This window comes from Gossypium hirsutum, chromosome D04, assembly GCF_007990345.1.
Source record: "Gossypium hirsutum isolate 1008001.06 chromosome D04, Gossypium_hirsutum_v2.1, whole genome shotgun sequence".
NCBI classification, from domain to species: Eukaryota; Viridiplantae; Streptophyta; class Magnoliopsida; order Malvales; family Malvaceae; genus Gossypium; species Gossypium hirsutum.
This window is the reverse complement of record NC_053440.1, coordinates 38,020,902-38,038,511: the sequence shown is the minus strand read 5'-3', so window position 1 is coordinate 38,038,511 and position 17,610 is coordinate 38,020,902. Positions and strand designations below refer to the sequence as shown.

The 17,610-nt window shown below is 33.9% G+C and overlaps 1 non-coding gene across 1 annotated transcript; it reads left to right on the top strand.

Annotated features, from left to right (window-relative positions):
* Positions 1–10,766: 10,766 nt before the first annotated feature.
* Positions 10,767–17,074, top strand: LOC107945382 (uncharacterized). Its single transcript, XR_005912252.1, has 7 exons — positions 10,767–11,550; positions 12,886–12,987; positions 13,405–13,662; positions 14,009–14,122; positions 14,292–14,642; positions 14,822–16,719; positions 16,804–17,074. It is a non-coding gene; the product is annotated as an uncharacterized protein (transcript).
* The last annotated feature ends 536 nt before the right edge of the window (positions 17,075–17,610 follow it).

Genomic DNA, 17,610 nt, shown 5'->3' with positions numbered 1-17,610 from the left:
AAACGAAAATGAGCAAACATGATTGGAAAGACTAGTATATTGTCTATCAAGTCCAATTGGGAAGATGTTTTTTTCATGGCATTGGAGCGGACGACTCCAAAGATAGAGACATAGCTATAATGACAATGCATCGAACATATGCAACTGAAGCTCAATGATTTATAATTAGTTTCAGCTTTTTGCCCATTAATTAGAAACTCATTTAGTCAGAAAGTCATTCCCCTATAGTATTGTGATTGAGCTCTCCCCAACGACATACCATTATGAAACAACTCAATTAGTGCTCGTCCAATGACCTTGTGATAGGTCCTTAATCTCTGATTATTTTTCCTATGTCCTATTTTCATGTAACCTACATCCTTATAGTCATACTATCTATGATCATCATTATCACAAAAACAACGTGTGGCAGTTTACTTTTCATCAATGTAATCCAATGAAATATCATTTATTTCTTGTTACTATTTGTTATGCTACATACTACAGAAGTCGCATACATAGTCCACCATCCACTTAGGATTTAGGTATGCCACAATATGAACGTCACAAGTAAATAAATTCATAAATAGATTAAGATCTATTCTCTTGGGTCCATTCTAATGTACTGTCAGTCCAGTTAGTCACATCTATGTCTCTATCATCTAGGAGTCATCAGCTTCGATGCCAAGACAAAGCATCTCCCCAATTGGACTTGATAGACGACATATTAGTTTTTCAATCGGTTTGTTCATTTTTTTATTAGACTAAGGACATGTTTAGGTTCATCTACTAATATAAGTTGTCTTTTTGTATTACGATCCAACCATGTAATACCGCTTAGTATTAGTTTAAACATTAGACAACCAATGAGCAACATTTGTTTCCATTTTGCTTTGCGTGCAAAAACCATATGAGAATAATCATACAAAGTATATTAATGTAATCCATGAATTTGTTTTATTATTCACTATGTTTGAAAAAAATTACAACTATACAAACGAATATACTACATTTAGTGTAACACCCATCGCTCGGTCTGGTCGTTGGATTTTAGCTATAGGATGCTACCACAATCACCGAAGCAAATCACATACAATTCATAGCAATCAATTCATTTCATTACCAATTTGTGACAAAATTTCATCATAGTAGGGTATAGAATCAAAACCGAGCCTCAATTGAGCTTACGAAAGCTATTAAATCAACCTAAGATCGAACAAGGATCACATTAAAAATTTTGAAAAGTATAGGGCCAACATCGTGAAGAGACTCTCTCCACGTCATAGTGTTGCCAAACAGTATGACACGTCACAACATTGGACTACTTGACGTCAGTACGTCACAACTTGTTGGCTGACGTTGAGATAAGGGAAGATCAACGTCGAGATGAGGAACCTACTTTGTGCAAAAATAAACCTTTTAACATCAATTTCATTTAACTAAGTATACCACAAACCATTTGATGTTCAATGTACTACATCACCTGCGTAGATTCAATTCCAAATACTTTCCAAACACAACATTTAACACATTATCATCCAAATATTCAATATGCCTCAAAAAGACCATTTTCACATCAAAATTTCTAATACCATTACAAGCTACCAACTATTTATTTCTCAAATCAATTTCATTCAACATACATTTTCATTTACCATTCACACGTATCACTTCATAACTAAATACATGTACATATATAAACCAATTGTCATTTACAACACAAGTCTATTAACACTTAAGGTTTCAAACCATCTTAACATTTTAAGGTAATCTAACAACTCATAGAACATGTCAAATTACCACTGAATTTATATTCAAGTGAGACTTATGCTAATTAGCAACCTACCATCATATACTCATTTTCATAGAACCATTTTCAAAACTCAAATAAACCATTCCATTTCAAACTAAGCCATTCACAGACTTCAACAAAAGCTGAACATGTTATCAAACATTCACACTTACATGCTTAAACATTAACAAATTCATATTCCATGATCAACCATAGTTCCAATCATTATCATCTCAAGTAAACTGTAACACCCCTAATCGTATCCGTCGCTGGATCAGGGTTACGGGGCATTACCGAACAATCAAAAATAATTAAACTAAATATCAATCAACAGTATAAGCATATCATAAAACAATCAAATACTTACATTTCGTCCCTAAATTGAGCCCTTGAGGCTTTAAAAATATCTTAGAAGAAAATTGGGACCAAATTGAAACAACTTGAAAAGTCTAGGAAAAAGTCTAAAAAATTTGGTGACAGGGGTCACACGCCCGTGTGGTTAGGCCATGTGCCTCACACAGCTGAAGCACACGCCCATGTCTCAGGCCGTGTAACCTTCAAACTAGGGACACATGGTTGTTCCAACCCATGTCCTCACCCGTGTAACTCTTTGAGTAGAATCACACGATCGTGTCACACTCCTGTGTGCTAGGCCGTGTAACTCACTAACTTGCAACCTAAGGATATCATCAGATGACACACGGCCATGTCACCAGGTCGTGTGCCTCACACGGCTAAGACACACGCTCGTGTGGACCCAAAATTCACCTAAAATCAAGCCATTCCAATACCATTCAATGCATAACCTTACAACATTTTTAAGCACGCTTAATGGGACCTAAACATCACTCAAACATACATCAAAATACTATTTCAAGAATCCTAATTCAACTAACCAGTATGCCCTTCAAAGGCATCACAATTAACATCTAAACATAACACATCAAAACAAGCCAAAAACATTTTAATACATGCATAATCTAATTCAAAACTCTTACCAAAACCCATTTCAATTAACCATTTTCATAACATCATAAAATACTAACATGGGACCTTATATACAAGCAATTGGAAGTGCCCAAAATGACAATACTTGGTGAAACATTAAAGAACACCAATCCAACTATAACTTTCAGAGCATAAACATACCTAAATGCTAATATAAAATATCCTACACCCTTCAACCCCAAATTCATCTATATATATATACATGCCACTACCCTAAGAGTTTCAAAAACTACCAACTTGACTGGATAGTGTGAGCCGGTTGAATGATCATTCCAAAGTGTTAGCGGCAGTTATCTACAAAATAATCCACAAAAATCGACAAGCTTACAAAGCTTAGTAAGAACATAGTATAACACTTAATCTAAATACCATTAAGTACAACTAATATAATATTTGATCTAGGTTTACTAGAGTATAACCAGGGCACGAAAGTGCAACCAGGTGTACCGAAGTACAAGCAATGGCACGTATGTGCATTCAGGGGTACCAAAGTACAAACATGAGCACGTATGTGCATTCAAGGGTACCAAAGTACAAACAGGGGCACGTATGTGCAATCAAGGATGCCAAAGTACAAATAGGAGCACGTATGTGCAATCAGGGGTGCCGAAGTACAAATAAGAGCATGTATGTGCAATCAGGGGTGCCGAAGTACAAATAAGAGCACATACGTGTAATCAAGGGTACTGAAGTACAAACAGGGGCACGTATGTGTAATCAGGGGTACCGAAGTACAAACAGGGGCACGTATGTCCATTTAGGGGTACCAAAGTACAAAATGGGGCACATATGTGCAATTAATGGTACCAAAGTACAAACAGGGGCACATATGTACAATCATTCAGTAATTATCTATGAATATTTAATTAAATAAATATATTATAAGAATGCAAATTAGAAACTTATTTACATATTGAAACACTATGAACTTACCTACTATTCGATTCCGACCAACACGCAAGGACTAATCCGCTATTTTCTCTTTTTCTCGGTTATTGTCTTTTTTTATCTAAGTTTCTTCTATATGATAATTAAATACAATAAATTAATCTTACATATTTCACGTTTCATTCAATGTACATAACCCTTAACTTCTCATTAATTGCACATTTTCCCTAAACTTTTACAATTTTTACAACTTAGTCCTCTAACTTGAAAATCATCAAATTGACTATTTTCTTAGAATCAAATTATAGTCGAATACTATAGGCCCTTTAACAGTCCCTATTTTACATCAAATTCACTATCAAACCTTGATATTTTGACATTTTAACAATTTAATCCTTAAATCAAAATCTAACAAAAATCACTTTACAATTCAACCAAATACCACAATCAAAGCTTCAAACACATGGTTATCATAAAAAAAATATTCAAGATTCATCAATGGTAACTTCCAAATTTTTAACAGATTCAAAACCGAAGGTACAGGCTAGCTGGACCTAGTTGCAATGATCTCAAAAACATAAAAATCATTAAAAATGGGCTTGAATACACTTACATGCAATAAAATGAGCTTGACCGAATACCCTAGCTTCTTTCCATAGTGATTTTCGGTGGAGATACGATGAAATGAAGAAGATGAACATGATTTCTTAGGTTGTTTTAGTTTTATTTATTAATTTACCTTTTTGCCCTTTAAAAATTATCAAAATTTCAATAATACAAAATCTATGTACATCCACTATCAACATATATGGTACAATTACCATTCAAGTCCATTAAATTTCACTTATAAGGCCATTTGACTCTCTTAACTAGTAGAACTCAACTTTTTCACCTTTTACGATTTAGTTCTTTTCACTTAATTAAGCATTTAAACATTAAAATTTCTTAACGAAATTTTAATACAACCTTATTGAAATCTCGTAGACACTAAATAAATAATAAAATAATAATTTACTCATCAGAATTGTGGTCCCAAAACTATTGTTCCGATATCACTGAAAATGAGTTGTTACATAAACACATATATTAACCCTATGTTCATGCCACATAACCAAAATTAAAATGAGCCAAAAAATAACCAAAATGTTGATTGGACAGCATGAGCTTTGTGATGACCCAACCGACGCGTTCCACAAAATGACCACTACAGAAACAGAAAATGAAATAAGTAAGCATATCGAATGCTTAGTAAGCTCATAATAAATTAACTTAACTTACCTTAATCAATCAACAATTTAAATGATTAAAACATACTAAGACTAACATGGAAATACTTTGGAATCTTGTTACTTTCATATGTATGTTAACAAATACATTCAGAGGTTAGTTCATATGAATTTATAACATAATCAAATACATGTATAACAATTTATCTCATAACACGTAATAACCAATTCATAACTCATTGGCAAACACATAAATGTATCTTTATTTTCATTCACATACTACCATTTCATCCTTTTCATTTTCTATTTTACTTTCTATTTTTTCCTAGAGGACTAAAGTAAATTAAACTCGGATACCCAAGACTAATTTACTTCCACAAACTGTAAAGTTGGCTTAGTTATACAAGCTTTATTCGATGCTGCTCACTCAAGCTATCAAGAATTCGCAACATATGTTGGATCTCAGCCATCGATAAAGAATTATTCAATTTTCTCACACATGCTGTGATATTTGAATTTGCTCACACAAGCTATGATATTTGAATTTGCTCACACAAGCTGTGATATTTGGGCTGCTCACACAAGCTGTAGATCAGGTTTACTTTTGCAAACTTTATTCGATGTTGCTCACTCAAGCTGTCGAGAATTCATAACACATGCTAAATCTCAGCCATCCATAAAGAAATCCTTGCTCTTTTTGAACCTTAATGGCATGCCATTCGTATCCCAATCGTTTACTAAGTTCAACTAGCATGGTTACCAATTCTATATCATTACAAACTTTAAAACTATATACTTAATTTTCACATTTCGAATAACAATCCATATGCATTTTTAACCCTATAACATCATCATACACATATTACTCAATCATATATCAATTTCACATTTAATCATTATCATGTATCTATTCATATTAGTCATTCATTTCATATTTATGATTTAGTCCTTTTGATGCCAAAAGATATTATTTACCTAACAATTCGAACTAAAAAGTAATAAAATATAATAGAAACATAACATGAATTAATAAAGTAAGTCCCATATGAACTTACCTGACGAAAACAACAACAAATGAAATGTCGAGGACTAATACGTACTTTTCCCTTTTTTTTCCGATTATCTTTCTATTAATTCAATTCCTGGTCTATGTGATAATTCATTTCAAATTATCAATTCCAAATACTTTATACATAAAAATATATGCATATGACATTTTAATTTCATTTTACAAAATTTCCCTAAATTTTTACATTTTATTCAATTTAGTCCCTAAAATCGAAATTTCCATAACTTTCAAATTTGAGCTTCGATTTTGAAAAGAATCTCAATTTTATCCTTCTATAGCCCTCTAATATCTATAATTACATAAATTTCATAATAATTTTGAAATATTTACACTTTAGCCCCTATGTTCAAAACTAACAATTTTCACTTTACAAATTAGTCCTTTTTCATTTCTAAGTTTAAAATCTGACAATTTAGTACAAAAACCTTCAAGATTCAATAATGAAAACTTTTGGAAACTTTAAAAGTTTTACAAATTAATTCCTAGGCTAGCTAAATCAAGCTAAAACGATCTTAAAAACATAAAATTCACGAAAAAAATATAAAATACTCACCATGCAAGGGTCAAATGCTCAAAGTTAAAAGAACTCAATTTTTTCCTTTCTTTCTTGATTTTTTCGTGAAGAAGATGAAGAAAGAAATGAGTGGGATTTCTCTTTCCTTCCACTTTCATATTTGTTTGTTTTTATTAATTTTTATATTTTATACATATAATAATATAATTAGATTTTTAACAATCTTTTAACCCACCGTCCACTATGTTTTAAAAATGGTAAAATTGCCATTTAAAAATTTATTTAAATTGTCCTTTTAGTCCTTTAACAACTTAAAATCTATAGCGATTAATTTTTACCACTTTTATAAATTAATCATTGTACCTTAATTAGTCACTAATTCAATAAAATTATCTATCTAAAATTCAATTCACCTATATAATAACTCTGTAAATATTTAATAAAAATATTTACGAGTTTGATTTACCAAAATTAGATCCCGATACCTCATTTTTAAACATCACCGACTTTAATATTAATACACTTGTACCTTAACTAATTGTCCAATTAACAAATTTGTCAAACCAAAATTCAATATAATACTATAATTAATTCATAAATATTATTTAATAATATTTACAGACTCAATCATCGGAGAACGGGGTTCCAAAACCACCGTTTCCAGCACCACTTAAATTTGGGTTGTTACATTTAGGGCACCAAATCCAACACAATCCCCATCATAGCCTTGATCTTGTTCGTGCTTCTTTATAAATGATCTAATTCTTTAGAGGAAAGCTTCTCCATTTTTATTTACTTTTTTTCTCCCAAATCTTAATATTTTTATTAAATAACAAATTTGAAGTGTAACAACCTTATTTCTAATGGTGTCAAAAAATGTAGTTTTTGGACCTCATTTTCGTAAATCGAGTTCATAAGTATTAAATGGATATATTTACAGAGTTATTATATTGTTGAATGGAAATTTAGTTAAGCAATTTAGCAAAAAATGTAGTTAATTAAGGCCCATTGACTAAATTGTAAAAGTTAAATCACTATAGATTTTTAATTAAAATAAGGTTTGGGGACTTAGATAGCAATTAAACATAGGATTAAAATGAAAAATAAACCAATTCTAAATGGATGATAGTGGGATGTGATGTTAACCGTAATTAGTTTAAATTAATTAAAGATTAAAGCTTAAAGCTTAATTAAGCACGATTAAGCTAATTGATTAAGCTTAATTAAAATTAATCATAATATATATATAGGAAATGTTAGTGGAAAAGATGGAAATCAGCATCTTCTTCAAACTTTCACACTGTCCACCATTGAAAAAAGCTTTAAAAACCTAAGTTGACATTTAATCTTAATTTCAAGTAAGCCCCTAGCCATTTTTCTTTGCTTTTTATAGATTTTTTACCATAAGAACTTGATTAAGCTAACCCATGGATCAATTTGATGAATTGGTGAATATTTGGTAAGTTTTCATTGTTGAGAATTGAATGATTTAGGTGTGAAATTGATAGAAATTAAGCTTAGTTTATGAAAAGGACTAACTAGTAAAGCTTAATTGTTAGTTTCGCATATTAGGGATCAAATTGAATAAAATGTAGAACTGTTATAAAATTTTAGTAGTAATAGAAATTATAAGGTCCCTAATAAATAAATGTAAAATTGGATTTTAATTTGAAGCTTTAGAATGAAAGTTATGTAGTCTCAATTTTAATGACTAAATTGAATAAATTGTAAAATATGCATGAATTGATATTTGGTTGAAAATTGGTTGGAAATTGATTATGTGATATGTTTTGTAAATATACATAGCTAAGGTTGACGTGAAACCTTCGAGAGGGAAAGGAAAAGGGAAAGTGATCGATGAGTGACTGAAAACTCTAGTTTGTACATTTATGATTTAAGGACTTATTAATTGATTGTATTTTCATGTTATCTACATATGGGAGTTTTAAGGTGAGTATATAGTGATAATATGAGCTTTTGGATTGAGCTTGAATGTGAATTGACGAGATATATGACTAAAATGAATAAAATGTAAAATAACATGAATTGCTTGAAATATGATATGTGTTATGGAATTGGGTAAAAATGTATTGCATGACATTAGGTATATGTGATATGTTAATAATTGGATTAGGATAGTGAATATGATTGAGAAATGATAATTGTACTAAATTGTAAATGGGATTAAACATTGGTACCCTGTTACCTAGTCGGATTGAGTCGAATATAGTTGGCATGCTATAGGATTGAATTGTGTACAAGTTATGCACTCATACGCTACGATGCACCTCGTGTGCCATGATGCACTTCGTGCGCTAGTATGCACTTCGTGTGCCACGAGCCCTAGGGGCCGAAATAAATGTGAATGAGTCAATAGACTCCATAAATGAGTTGAATGGTATAAAATCAAAGTAAACGAGATTATTGCCATGGAACATGAATAGTATAGTGTTAATAGCATGTGGTAAAGTTAACTAATTGTGTGTTTGATTCTTGATATGTATTGAACGATTGGTAAATGTTAAACAAGTTGGAATTAGTCATTTATATGCATTGTTGGATAGGTTGGTTGATAATGTTTTAGTATGCTTACACACATAGATTGATGATAGAAAATGGTTGGCACTTTGGAACATTATTTGGTTAGATATTGAGTATATATATGCATAATTTGTCTTGAAACATATTGTTAATGCTTATGTTAAATGTATCTTGAATCATAAACGTACCACTGAGCCCAATTGCTCAACATACAATTCGTTTGTTTCGTGTGTAGGTACAAATATTCTCAAAGCCCTGGGAAAGTGCGGTCGGCATCCAGAAGGTTGCATCGACTCAACCTAAGTTTGTATAGTCCTTTCCATTTTATCAATGGGATGTACCTAAAGATGTTTTACTCAATGTTAGAAATGGTCAAAAATGGTTTGTATATAAGATGTGAATATGTGAGTTTGTTTATAATCATGTACATAATTTATATTGATGCTAGGGTAACTATGTTTTAGGTAAGTTTGAATGTTGAAATAGTTGAATTGGAGCCTTGAGGCCAATGGTTGTTATGTATGTTGAGTTGTTATTATTGGAAAATAGGGGATTAGTATTCTGCCATGGATGTCACGACTTCTCACATTAAATGTCTCGACATTAGGCCATCTTGTCGCAACGTCCTCTGCTTGAGGTCGCGACATCGGTCCTGTTTTATTTTAAAACCTTTGCAATTTGATCCTCAAGTTGGGAAGCTTGGCTACTGTCTTCAATTTCGCGACACAAAGTCCTAAAAGTCTCGACACCCACCTAGCATACTTTGAAAACTTTTCATTTTAGTCCTAGTTTGACCTTGGGATGGTATTGAGTTTCGTAAGCTCGTAAATGACCCGAAAATGAATATATATAATGTTTTACGCTCTTAATACTTATAAATTAATGAATAATGATGAAATTTATTTGTAATCGATCGAAATTTCTCCAGAAACGAATGTAACATATTATAGCTTAGACTTGACGATCAATTCGGGTATAGGGTGCTACATGAAGTTTCATTTATGTTTAGAATGTATATGTTTTTCCATGCGGATATTTTACTTTGATGGAAAATTTGCATTTTGTTAACATCACAAATTGCAAATAATTTAATACTTTTTTCACCCTTCATATTGTGAAATATATATAATAAATACTAGAAATCTTATCACATGCGTATGCATATGAAAATCACGTATTTGGAATACAAAATTGTGTTTAAAAATAACATACAATAAATAATAATATGTACAGTTTGGAACTAATTAATAGTAACACATGAAATATGTACGTAATTAAAATGAAAAAAATTAAACTAAATTGTTACTAAAACGAAACATAAACACAAATATATAAAAATGCATATAAAAACATATTTATTAAAATTTCATATAAGAATAAAGAGATTGCTTTAGTTTAGATGATAAATGAAAAAAATTTAAATACATCGTGTCCTTAGTTCAAATCTCATTATAAACAAATTTTTATTGGTTAATAAATAAAATAATTTTTAATAATTTTCTGACCAAGTATTAATATGTCATACAAACTCAATAAAAAGCTTAATAATTAGTAAATATAGATATTATTGTGAGATCTATTTACAAATAATTGTTGGGTTTTTTGGAGTTATCATTCACACGGCCCAAAGAAGGCCATAAAATAAAGTCCTTACCCTTTTTTTAAAAAAAGAATTCCGTTTCAAATTTTAAACCCTCCAACTCACCTTCTGGACTAACCTATATATTAACAATCAATCTCCATATTTACAATTAAACCCTTTAACCTTCTTCCTTTCTTAATCTCCACCCGGCCTCTCTCCCTCTTCTTTCAAATTCTTCTTTCCAAAAATAATTTCTCTGCATTTTTCTTTTTGATCGGAATTCTCTGCTCCTTTATCTTTAGAAGATAGAATTATAATTGGAAATGGAATTAGAATTAGAAGTCTTCTTCTTCTTTTTTCTTTTTTGTTGTATATGATAATCCATAGGGTTTTATTTTGTGCCCTTATTGTATAAGGTTTTGGAGTTTTTTTAGAGATTCGATTTAGGCTATTGTAATATTGTAATTTTCCCCTTTTTGATAATTTGATTTGCTAATTTGACTGTACATGAAAATAAGAGTGATTATCGATTTAGGAATTTAGGGTTTTCGATTTGCTTATATGGAGAATCCGCGTAGATCATTTGATAGATCAAGAGAACCTGGTTTGAAAAAACCACGGTTAACTGAAGACCTCACTTCGAACCCTAATATCCGGCCTTTTTCTCAACGAGCGAACCCAGTTGTTACCGCCTCTGGTTTGAGATTCCGGTCCAATGATTCCGGCACCAATGATTTGATCCGTGGCGACGGTGGAGCTTACGAACCACAACCAGTGTCACATCAGCAGCAACACCAGCAGCAGCAAGAGTTAGTTAGCCAGTATAAGACGGCGTTAGCTGAGCTCACTTTTAACTCGAAACCAATTATTACTAACTTGACAATAATCGCTGGCGAGAATGTTCATGCCGCCAAGGCCATTGCTGCTACTGTCTGCGCTAATATTCTTGAGGTGAACTCAGTTTTAGCTGTGCCTTATTCGTTAAAGCTCTTCCTTTCTTCTTGAAATTGAATTGTACAGGAAAATAAATTGCAAGTTCTATACTGTGGGGAAAAAAAGGAAAGATAATTTGGATTGTAAGTGTAAATTGGGATTAATGGATATTTTTTTTAGTTTTGCTGTCATCAATGTGCGTCTCGATATAGGTTTGTTAAAATGTTTCGCAGAGTTCTTTTGAGTTCAATTTTTATATTATCTTAACAGGTGATATGAGTACAATAATGTTGGTCAAGTTTTTTTTTTTCCTTTTATTAACAAATGCAGGAATGGTATATCCTGATGTGACTTCGTAGTCTATGCAATTCCGGTCTAAGGCCATTTTGCCTGCAAATATCTTCCTTTATTGGATGTCTGTTCTATTTTTTCATGGAACTGATATGTTTCTAATCGCCCTGGAAATTGTAAACAGCTGGCCAATGAATTATAGAGATTGTAAACTTTACAGGCATATGTCGAAATGGAATATGAAGAGTCCATATGTTATGAAACGTATATCTAATGAAGTGTATTGGTTTGGAATCTCTTTAAGCTATTATTCCCTTTAGCTGGGTTTCTCACATCAATTTCCTTATATGGTCACATATTTGTTCATCTCCATTTCATTTTTCCTTCTGAAGCGAGTATAGTGCTTTCCTACTTGCCTGTCATCATCTTTTGTTAGCAATCTTTTGTTATTCTACTCAAATTACTTTTGGTTGGCGATATGAGTAAATAGAACTAGAAATGCTAATGCCATTGTGAATGCTTAAGTTGAGCACCCTGTTGTTACCCGCACTCTTTGATTTTCAGTTGGCAAATGATAAAAATCTGCTTTCGAAGTCTACAAAGTATATAATGGTGCCTCAGATTGCTTGGATCTGAAAGAATGCTTTTTCTGTGATGGAGCCATTTATTAAGGCTGGAAGCTGGTAGAAAGTCATGAAAAACAGGGGATAAATTGAAATCATAACTAGATAAGGTGGGGTCAGATTTTAGGTCAATGAAATTAAATGCCTAAGTTGATGAGGTAAAAGGCGGTCAACTTTGATAGCAGGAATGGATTCAAAAACTTTATTTAATGCTGAAAATCCTCATTAGTGAAAGTTTTTACTTTTTTCTTTCATTATGAGGAGAATAAAGGTTTGGTTCATCCTATTTTTCTGTTTGCAATCCTCATTCCTCCCTCAACTGTCTTTCTTTTCATTACAGCATTGATGATAGTATGGATGTGATTAGTATTTTGGCAAAGAATTAGTCCAATGAAGGTTGCTTTTGTGGTTTGAGAGCTGATAAAAAATGACTTTGCAGGTTCCCAGTGACCAAAAGCTGCCATCACTCTATCTTTTAGATAGTATTGTAAAGAATATTGGGAGAGACTACATTAAATGTTTTGCTGCCAGGTTATCAGAGGTTAGGATTTCATTCTTTTTCCTTTGGCTCCATTGTTGCTCTAGGGGCATTTGAGAAAATGTCTTGTAATGTGCTTATGTTTGTTGTCTGAGAAATTGCAGAAGACTATATTATGAAAAGATTATATCCTTCAACGAATATCCTTTTTTACTTTGTGCTCAGAGTCTCAAACTTTTCCAAATGCTGAAAACTTCTTTTTGTGTAACTTCTGTGTTCATCTAGAAAGTGTTTGAAGAGTATGCTATGGAAAGGATTATATCCTTTAGCAAAGATATTCACTTTTACTTTGTGCTCAGAGTCTCAAACTCTTCCAAATGCTGAAACCTTCTTTTTCTGTTACTTGTGTGTTTATCTAGAATGCATTTGATACTCATGCTGCAAGCGTAATGGTGTTTTACATTTTGATTGCTGGTTTAGGTGTTTTGCAAAGCATATAGACAAGTTGATCCTCCCTTACATCAGAGTATGCGACATCTTTTTGGAACTTGGAAAGGGGTATTCCCTCTTCAGACTCTCCAGGTGATCGAAAAGGAACTTGGCTTCACTCCTTTGGTAAATGGTTCGTCTTCAGGAAACACAACATCTAGAACGGATACACTATCACAGCGTCCACCACAAAGCATTCATGTAAACCCAAAGTATCTAGAGAAGCAGCGTCTTCAACAATCAAGCAGGGTAAATTCCATAATCCTCCTTTTTTTTGGCATGATATTGATTTGATTTTATTCGGTATATTTCTGAAGCAGTTATGGAGGTTGGAGGTTTGATCATGTTTCTAAAATGCAAGCATTTTTAATTTTTTTTCTCAACCTATTCTTTTTCTTCAACTTGCATCTTTAAAGATTCGTATCTAAAATTTAAAGCGTCCCTCTATATCTTTTCTTTCTAGTCCTTCATGGGATCATCTGTATCAATGTGCCGCCCTTGCCCCGTTTTTTCTTCTCATAGCCATCGATTTCATTTCATCTTTAATGTATGTACTATAAGGGGTTTTCTTTTGATTTTGTTTTATGTGATGAAGGCAAAAGTTATGGTCAATGATATGGCTGGGACTTTGGGCAACTCAAAGGAGTCTGAGAGGCCGGATAGAGCACACAGCATAGCTGAACTGTCATATGGATCTGTTAAAATGAATGTAGGTGAAGTGTTTTAAAGTATGTTATAATCTATTTATTCTCTTATCCCTTTCTGCCCATATCTTAAAATTATCAGCACATTCAGTGTTCTCATATAGACATGTACAATGAGCCTGTTTGTGAGAAATTGCTGTTGGTGATTATGACTATGGTTCTGATGTTTTACAGACTCCTGGCATAGAAGTTAGAAGAACCAGGGGGAATATTACTGATCAGGGGCTTGATGCGCCTTGGTTTGGAGCTACAGGCAGTGTTACTGAGACTATTCCCAGCCAGAGGAATGGTTTCAACGTTAAGCATGGATCTCAAAATTACTCAGCATCCAAAACTGTGAATGCTGATCCTCGTTTACACCGAACACATAGTAGAAACAGCAGTGGGTTGTTGAGCAGCTGGAAAAACTCTGAGGAGGAGGAGTTTATGTGGGAGATGCACTCTAGGTTGTCTGAACATGATGCAGCCAACTTCTCTGATAACACGAGGAAAGATTGTTGGACTCCTGATGTTTCAGAAAAAATGGTAAGCTTGCATGAACAGTAATGTAATATAAGCATTACTTTAAACCTTTGTTACATGGAAGAGAAACATTATGGTTGTTTGATTATTTCCCTTTTTTCTTTTCTATTTTTTTTCATTTCTTTCCTCTAGGATTTTTTCCCCTAATGTATTTATAACCAGGTTTACATTTTCAATGCCAGGATTTTGAAAGTCAGCTCCAAAGACCTCAAAGCATTCATGATGCGGGGTCTAGGTTTGATAGAGAGACTTCCGCTGATGCGTTATCCACTGAGCAGAAGGACAAACCTTCTTTTGGGCATCAGATTTCTACCGCATGGACAGATGGTTTGCCTGCTACTAGTTCAAGCCGTTCTGAGAGCTATTCTGCTAGTCTTGGTGGGTTGCCTACTGGTGCAAGTTCTTCCCTGGCCAGGATAGGAATGCGACCTCGAACGGGTTCATCCCATTTGGGAACCCCAGGCTTTGTGTTTTTGGCGAATGTGGCATCAGGATCCACAGGTACTTCTGGAAAGCAGTGTTTAAAGTCCGTAGGAACTGCATTACCTCCTGAACAGTCTCCTATGCGCCAGCATTCACCTTCACCTTCATTTCCTGCATGCCATACCCATCAACAGCTACAGAAATTGGCTGATCCAGATTATCAGCAAGCTCTTTCCCTGCCTCGGGCTGATCCAAAACCATCTCATTTTTCAGGAAAGTTGAGTGTTGGGTCTCATAGAGACTCTCCTCAGACTTCTGCTCCGATTTCTTTGCTTCCTAGCCGTCATCATCACCTTTCACAGCCACCCCTACCAGACTCCATGCAGGCTGAAACTTCTGGTCAGACTCAGAAGCCTCTTCCGTCTCAGATCTCCAAAGTAGAAGCAGCCTCAGCACTTGGAAGTGCATTGGAGTGTTCTAATCCACTTGCTATTGAAACTTCAGAACTATCAAGTACTAGTAGTCTATTAGCTGCTGTAATGAAGAGTGGAATCCTCTCCAGCACTTCATTTACTGGCAACCTTTCAACTAAGATTTCTCAAGTTGTTGGGCAAATTTCACAGCCTCCTCTCCCAAATTGGCCTCCAGCTGTTTTAACAACCTCAGGCTTGATTGATGCTGCAATTTCATCAGATGCAACCCATGATGCAATAACAGCTACTCCGAATAGTTCCCAGAAAAAGTAGAACAGTTGCCACTGCCTCCTGGACCACCACTTTCATCTCTTGTTAGTAATGCCCCATCGCAAACTTCTGATGCCGAAAGCAAGGATACAAATCCAATATCTAACCTTCTGAGCTCATTAGTTGCAAAAGGTTTGATATCTGTATCAAAGAAGGATGCTGCATCTCTACCATCTCTTCAGATGCCCAACCAAATACAGAAGAGCCCGGAAATTGAGAGGCCAAGTGAATCAATGAACAAGAGTTCGGACATTCAGAGTTTGTCTGATGCTCCTCGATCCTCCACAATGAATGAGGTATCCTATGATGAACCTGCTCCAAAATGTTCAGTTCCCCCACATCAGTCCACCTCAACAGAAGTAGAAAGCTTGATAGGATTAGAACTCAGGCCAGAGGTAATCAGAGAATTTCATTCATCTGTGATCAGTGGATTGTTGGATGACCTTCCACATTGTTGCAGCTTATGTGGTCTTCGACTTAAGCTTCAGGGACGGCTTGATAGACACTTAGAGTGGCATGAAATGACAAAGACTGAATCAAGAGGTTCTGGTAGGGCATTGAGGGGCTGGTACATGAGGTCAGATGATTGGCTTGCTGGAAAGCCTGGGCAATTGGTATTTGATTGCACTGGTTCTCTGAACAAGTTGGAAAAGAAAACAGAAAAGGCTGAGCGTATGGTGCCTGCAGATGAAAATCAGTGTGCGTGCTTGTTATGTGGCGAGCTATTTGAAGATTATTTTAGCCTGGACAGGGGTGAATGGATGTTTAAGGGAGCAGCATTCTTGACTATCCCATCAAAGGATGGTGGGGTGGGAACTACTGATGGGAGTGCAGCCAATGGCCCCATTGTGCATGCAAATTGCATGTCAGAAAGTTCAGTTCAGGACTTGGGACTGTCTGGTGGTATTAAAGTGGTAAAGTACTTTGATTCGAATTTTTATTCAGGTTCATTGTCCCAATGTTTTGTCACCTGATCATCGCTCTTGACTTCTTGTTAGGAAATGGAAGAATAACGCTGTAAGGTGAATGAATGGAGCTATGAGTTGCAGTGTCATTAGTAGAGCCCTGACTAAAGAATCCAGGTTTACTTTTTCCTTAGCTTAAATGTCTAACAAACGGCCCTTGTATGCTAATTTTTGTGGTGCTGAGAGTGTCTACTAGTGTTGTTGCTTTTATGGTTCCCATTTTTGTTTTCCTTCCTTTCAAAGGTTAAAGTCTGATAGATAAGTACATATAAATACCACATAATTTTTGCCTTTCCGTGTTTAATATGTTGCGTTTTCTGGAGCGGATTTTAAGTTCATAAAGCTATAACTTGGGTAAATGTAATAGGAATCTAATTCAACTAGTTCACAAAATGCAGTTGTTTGGTTCATATTTTCATCTATTCCTGCCAAAAATGTATTACCCGAAGTATCCCCATCTTCTCAATCCAGTTTTGAAGGCAACATTGATTTATCAAAAAAATATATATGCGTCTCATTAATTTCATTTTTACATCTTCACAACCAAAACATAAAAGAACAAACGAAAAATTATCATTAATTATCTTATATAATTTGAGATCTTTGCATTGATGAGGGAGCATTAAGTCTTCAGATTTGGTGGAGATGAAACGAATGGAAGGGTAGAAACATGGTTAGAATTCAGCCCTAATGTAATGGGTGATCTTCGTTTACCTTTTTGGGTTCTTCACAAAGTTCTCTTGTGGATCTATGGTTTTATGGATTGATTTAGAAAAAAATATTAAATAAATAATCAAAAAGGGGAGGTCAAAATCTTATAAATTCGAAATTGTCGCTTGA